Genomic DNA, 6,662 nt, shown 5'->3' with positions numbered 1-6,662 from the left:
TGTCCATTATTTTCTGCCTGCCACCCCCCCTTAAAAAATAATAACAAGACGCCCAAGGGCCTTAAGGGTCGCCTGAGTACAGTATAGAGGATCCATAAAACTGATAAATGAAGCTTTAATTGTTGCCCAAAAGAAGAAAAATAGTGTTTATCTGCTTAATACCCAGGAGCAGACCGAATTATTTTAGAATTACTGGCAGGCATTTATACTATATTATTGATAAAGCCCCACCCTTACACCAGCTAACCCAGGGGTCATGAAACTCTAGAAGCACCCTTGCTCATCATAACTATACACTTGTTTCTTTGCCCCCCATCACCAGAACCCCCAACCCCGGGGCCATGAATTTCAAAATTTTGGAAGAGGTATCCTTACTTATCATATAACCATGCACTTTCTTTGTTTATTTATATATATAATACCTAGGAGCAGAGAAGAAGTTTTTCAAAGAATTAATGCATTTTACTAAATATTCAATAGAGCCCCTTCCTAAGGGACCAGGCAAAATTTATCACAATGATGGGACCGGTACAAACAGGCATGGGACAATGAATTTTTTCATCGAAGAAAACCATGGGACAAAAACATTTTTTAGATTAAGTAGCCATGGGACAAACACTTTTTTAAATGAGTTACAGTACTTCACTCAAGAGACACATTTATTATATTTAAACATATTTTATCTTTAAAGTCAAAAAAGGATACAAAGTGCAACATAAATTTTCAAATATTAATACTGCATGCAAAAATAACAAAGTAACAAACAATGTTAATAAGAGTTATGAACATGAACAAACAAATTATTTCAATAAATCATTCAAAATATACTGCTAACAAATTCTAGAGAAACATCTCTTAAACAACCAAAATCAATCATGTATTTTACATGAATGGTCTCTCAAGTTTCATCCATTCATACAACTTTCATAGAACAATTATAGGCATTTATGCCTGCTGTTCGATCCAATTCATTTATAATAAAAAAAATATATTTTAAACTAAAACTTTCATCAATGTTTGAAATACCTTTAGTCTGAAAGACTCCTTCAGTTAATATATAAAAGTAATTGTTAACATTGTACTCTTTGTTTGTTTGTTTGTTTTTTTTTGTTTTTGTTCGTTTGTTCGTTTGTTTTTTTTTTTTTTTTGCAATAATGTAACATTAAAAGTTTAAATCTAAAGATAAGATACGAGATAGTTATAGATAATAAAGTTTATACTTTAGATTTAAACTTTTAATGTAACAATAATCTCACATCAAGATTTAACCATGGGACAGTAACTTTTTTATAAGTCTAAAGGCATGGGACAAAATATTTTTTTTCAATACGAAAGCCATGGGACATGTAATTTTTTTTAATGAGAAATTTTTTTTGTACCGGTCCCATCATGGTGATAAATTTTGCCTAGTCCCTAACACCAGAATCCTGACCCAGAGGCCATAAAAATTCTGAAGAGACATGCAGCCAAGCTCATCATAACGATGTATACATGTACTTAGTTTATTTAATACCGAGAAGCAGAGAAGATTTTCAAAGAACATGGCAAGAAAACTCATCCGGTAAAGCTTTGGCTTGAACTCATGACAATAAAAGTGCAATTAACGCTGATCACTGAAATACCCCTGAGAGTGATTCGGGACAACTGATGGCAACAGCTTTGTGAGATGGATCTAAAGTTCTTCAGCTTCCCTTAATTGTTGAAGACAAAATTTCTAAATGTTATTAAATATCATTTCAAGTTTTCATTGTCAGGTTTTTCTTTTTAAAATGCACATATTGAATTTAATTTATGCTATTCGTATTCAATTCAACCCACAGAAATACGTATTTGAATTTTATGCCTATTATTTCAAGCAGTCCCGAACCCGACCTTCTCTAAGTTTTTTCCCATGTTTATAAACAGTCTCGCCTTTGTAGGTCTTATCTGTTTCACAGGCTCTAAACTGATTATCTTAGTTCATTTAAAATATGCAACAACCCAAATAAGAAGTTTATCAGAAAATCGGCATTTTTATTTTACACCAATCAAATTACGCAAGCTATTTTCTACTCGGCACTTCTTTCCAACAAACAAAAATGTCCACCGTACCCGATGTTTATTTAAAGAGAATTTTTGTGTTTTTTTTTTTTAAATAAATTTTCTTGCAGTTTCTTCTTTTTTTTTTTTTCAAATTCAAATTATACGGAAACATCCTAGAAAGTAGAAAGGCCTCTAAATATTCAGTAACCAATTAACCTGCTATTTTTATAGTTATTTAATTTCAATTTTTATTCCTTTTTTATTGATTATTATTTTTTATTTCAGAGCACAACATATAAAGAATACCCCCCTCCCCCCAAAAAAAGGAGAAAAGTGGATTGAAAGCCTCCGATTGTTCAGTTCCTGCTGTTAAGTTTAAACTTGTTAAATTTAGGATCCCTTCCTCAAAGCTGCAGTTATAAATAGCCTCGCACCGCGCTTATGGGAATATCATAGATTAAGGTTAATTGAGCTTTGATTAAGTTCTGTCTAAATCTAAACCGGAGAAAATGCGCAGAATTTCTTCGGATGATTAATGTATACGTTCACTATATGATCAAAAGAGCCCCGCCCTAACACCAGAACCCCTGATCTAATCCAGGGGCCATGAAATTCACAATCTATGAAGAGGCAGGCATGCTCATCATAACTATGTACTTAGTTTATTTAATATCCATGAGCAGAGAAAAAGTAATGCCTTTTTACTATCGAACTTGAAAGAGGGGTCATGAAATTCACAATTTTTCAAAGAGGCGGCCACCATAACTATGTATTTAGTTTATTTAAGGGGATGAAGGACACATGGTCACATGACTCTGTTTAACTACGTCATAGTCTCCGTTTATATAAGTGAAAAACGTGTAAAGCATCAGTTCTTGTATGAGTTTTTGAAATTTTTTTTAACTTTAATTACCATCTTATATAAAAATAATAGAAAAGTTTTAACATTCTTGTAAACATTAACAAATTATGAAAAAGATTGATCCACTCCTCTGTTTCCCTAAACTGCGCGTCCAACAAGTCGGTGGCGTCATACACGATCTGTTAGTACAGCAAGATCATACTCGGTGAACAGGGGGGCGGTATTATTATGTAAAAACAGGTCATAATCAGTATATGATGAAATATTTTGAGAAACGGGGAACACAAAAATTATTTTTGCATGGCTGATGACGGAAATCTTATGTAGGTATATCTAGCTTACGTGTGACGTCATAGTTGGTTTTTCCCGTACTCGAGAAATGTAACATGACACGTTTTTGTCATGCTTATGTCCTCTTTAACGATGTCCTGTGAAATAATGAGGTCAGCTTCATCATTCGAAACTTTTACAGTTAATCAATAATTTGAAGGATTTGCATTTCAACGTAAATTAAAAAATATTGAATGATAGAATTTTTTGTAAATTACGTTTTTTATTGTTTAAGTTGTCTTAAAAAGTGCGTTATTTTCCCTACCCAGATGCAGTGTGATAGACAAAACTTGCTTTTTCGAATTTTAAATCCTAGTTATGCTCTGAAATATTTTAAAAGATACATGTCCACTTTGATATTTTTTATGTATGCTTAAAAAATCCCATTATGGACAGAGTAATGCGCCCGGAAACATGGAGAATTAAAACTCCACTTAGATACTGTAGGGCATAGTATTTGTCAATCAATATCTCCCAAATAAGGTAAGAAACCTAATGATTTAACTGTTTTAAGATATGTGGGACATACTTAATTAGAAATATACAAAATGTGAAAAAAATTGAATGACAAGTATTTTTTCAGCTCAAGGTCCTTCTCCTCCTTAATATCCATGAGTAGAGAAGAAGATTTTCAATGAATTAATGTATTTTCACTTTATAATCAATAGAGCCCCGCCCTAACACCAGAACCCCTGACCCCGAGGCCATGAAATTCAAAATTTTGGAAGAGGCACACTTGCTCATCATAACTATGTATTTAGTTAGCTTGTTTAATATCCAGGAACAAAAAAGAAGATTTTCAAAGAATTCATGCATTCTCACTATATAATCATATAGAGTCTAGCCCTAATATGAACTACATAGCCCCACCCTAGCACCAGAACCCCTGACCCTGGGGCCATGAATTTCAAAATTTTGGTAGAGGGCTCAGGAGGGCAGGAGCCATGAAATTCAAAATTTTTGTTTTCCTTCACTCCTTCACCCATAGATGCCATATGCCAAAATTGGTTGAACTTGGTCCAGCAGTTTCAGAGAAGAAGCTGAAAATGTTCAATTAAATGTTAACGTACGACGGACGACGACAGACAAAATGGATGGCAATAGGTCACCCGAGTGACCTAACCAAAACAAAAACAAAAAAACAAAAAAAAAAACAAAAAAAAAAAACAGAACAACTAAACAAATATATATATTTATTACATTTTCAACAGTGAAATACTGTGATTTATTTATCGAATAAAAGTAATATTCTCTCACAGTGTGAAAGGATACCAAAATGATATTCTCTCACAGTGTGAAAGGACATCAAAGTAAGTAAAAAATAATTTCTGGCCTGTCATAAGATATAGTAACTAAGCATCTTGATAGAGCTAAAACTGCAAATTTCTTCCCAAATATGTTGCTAAAATCCATGCTATGTAATGTTTTCAATCACACAACTGCTAAGCTATGACGTCTCAACCGCTCAACTATGACGTCAAGCCTATGGCACTGTTAGGAAAAGACAGAGGCAAAGCGAAAATCAAAGAAAATGTAATAAACAGAAAATTCAATGTTTTGTAGATGAATATGGAATTTATTTCACTCGTGAGACAGGATTTTTTGATATTTTCACTCGTGCTTCGCACTCGTGAAAATATCAAAAAATCCTGTCCCACTCATGAAATAAATTCCATATTCATCTACAAAACATTGAATATCCTCTATTTTTATATATATATATATATATATATATATATATATATATATATATATATATATATATATATATATATATATATATATATATATATATATATATATATATATATATACACATATATATATATATATATACACACATATATATATATATACACACACTACATGTAGTAGTATATAGTTTAAAGTTTATTTATTTTGTTCTGTCCCAAATTTTTTGAGTGGGTACGGATCCCTCCCACCTCCTAGTAAAATCATTGGTCAGCCCTTGAATAAGAACGTCCATATACGAATACGGGAATCAAACTCTTTAGTATGAATATCTCCTTCTGAAGAAACAAGCCTCTTTTGTTTTAAATCCTCACCATTCGATATCGGCCAAAACAAGCATTTGAGGTGAACGTTTTTGTTTCTCTGATTTATAGCCTTATCAATAGAGACCATGGAACTGGAGAGAGATGAATCGAATGTTGAGGGATTTAGAAGATCACATTCAAAGGCATCAAAGCGATATTTTATTACAGGAACTAAAAGGAAAGATGTAGCTAAATAAAATGAATCTTATCAAGTACACACACATATATAATAAGAATAGAGTATACTTGGATCAAAATGCACATAAGGTAATTCAGAACCTTTACTTTTTAGAATATTATTTGTACACAGATATAACAAACGTACATCAACAAAAGTCCATCGTATTAAAAGTACTGAAATCTATTATACCAAGACATACACTTGTACTTATAGATATTGCAAGAAAAAAACGAAAGAAAGAAAAATCAAACATAACAAAATGTCCCGCATGTCCCTTGATTGTTAGGAATGCACGATGTGATCAGGGATTCTTGGTCTGACTGTGTTCTCTGATTTCTTTTCTTTTTTTCTCTTGTAACGTTTGGCACAGAACAGGAAACAAACACCAACCGACACCAGAGTAGCCAGCAGAACGGCGGAACACACCATCAAAGTCACCACACCTTTACAATAAACACAGGTGCTTTACGATTACTGATATACGGAAACTGTGCATATTTGTAATGGTCTTATATATTGCTAATAGACAGTCTGTATACACATTCATAGAAGAGGTATGAATGGCAAAGCTTGATAATGTGTTAGATAGTATTAGTAAATTATAGTAGGTTCATTTTAACTGAAATAACTCACAGTATAAATGTATACATAAATACAATGTACATGTATTGAATGCATTGCCTATAAGCTACGAATATGACCTTTCTTAAATATAAACTGGGGAAAATTCAATAACAACACCTGATCCCCCCACCCACCCTCCCAACATGACTTCAGTTGTTATTTTCATGATTTTTGATAAAACATAAAGTTTGTTTGTATCATCTGTCCTTTAATTCTAAAACAATTTTTCTTTTTGTTCAAAAGTCGATAAAGAAGCTGAATTTTTGAGATGTTATTAATTATTCCCCGCTTGATGAAAATCAGATGAAAACTGGAAAACTCTATCAAAGTTTAATATTCCCACAATCATATGATTTGCCCTTGTGTAAGTTTGAAAGCTGACGTACGTTCATCGAGCGAAGAATTTACATTTTCAACATCCAGATTAAATGACTTATTAACATATCATGTATTTATTAGCAACCGAAATATTTAGAAAGGGTATTTTCACATTAAAAAAAATTATAACAGAAAACTTATGACTATCTCATACACAGATCAATAAGAGTATTTCCAAAGAGTGAAACAAAATATACCTTTCTCTCAT

This window comes from Saccostrea echinata, unplaced genomic scaffold, assembly GCF_033153115.1.
Source record: "Saccostrea echinata isolate AGI-Se365-2 ecotype Australia unplaced genomic scaffold, CSIRO_AGI_Sech_v1 ptg000030l, whole genome shotgun sequence".
In the NCBI taxonomy this organism is placed as follows: domain Eukaryota; kingdom Metazoa; phylum Mollusca; class Bivalvia; order Ostreida; family Ostreidae; genus Saccostrea; species Saccostrea echinata.
This window is presented reverse-complemented; position numbering follows the sequence as displayed.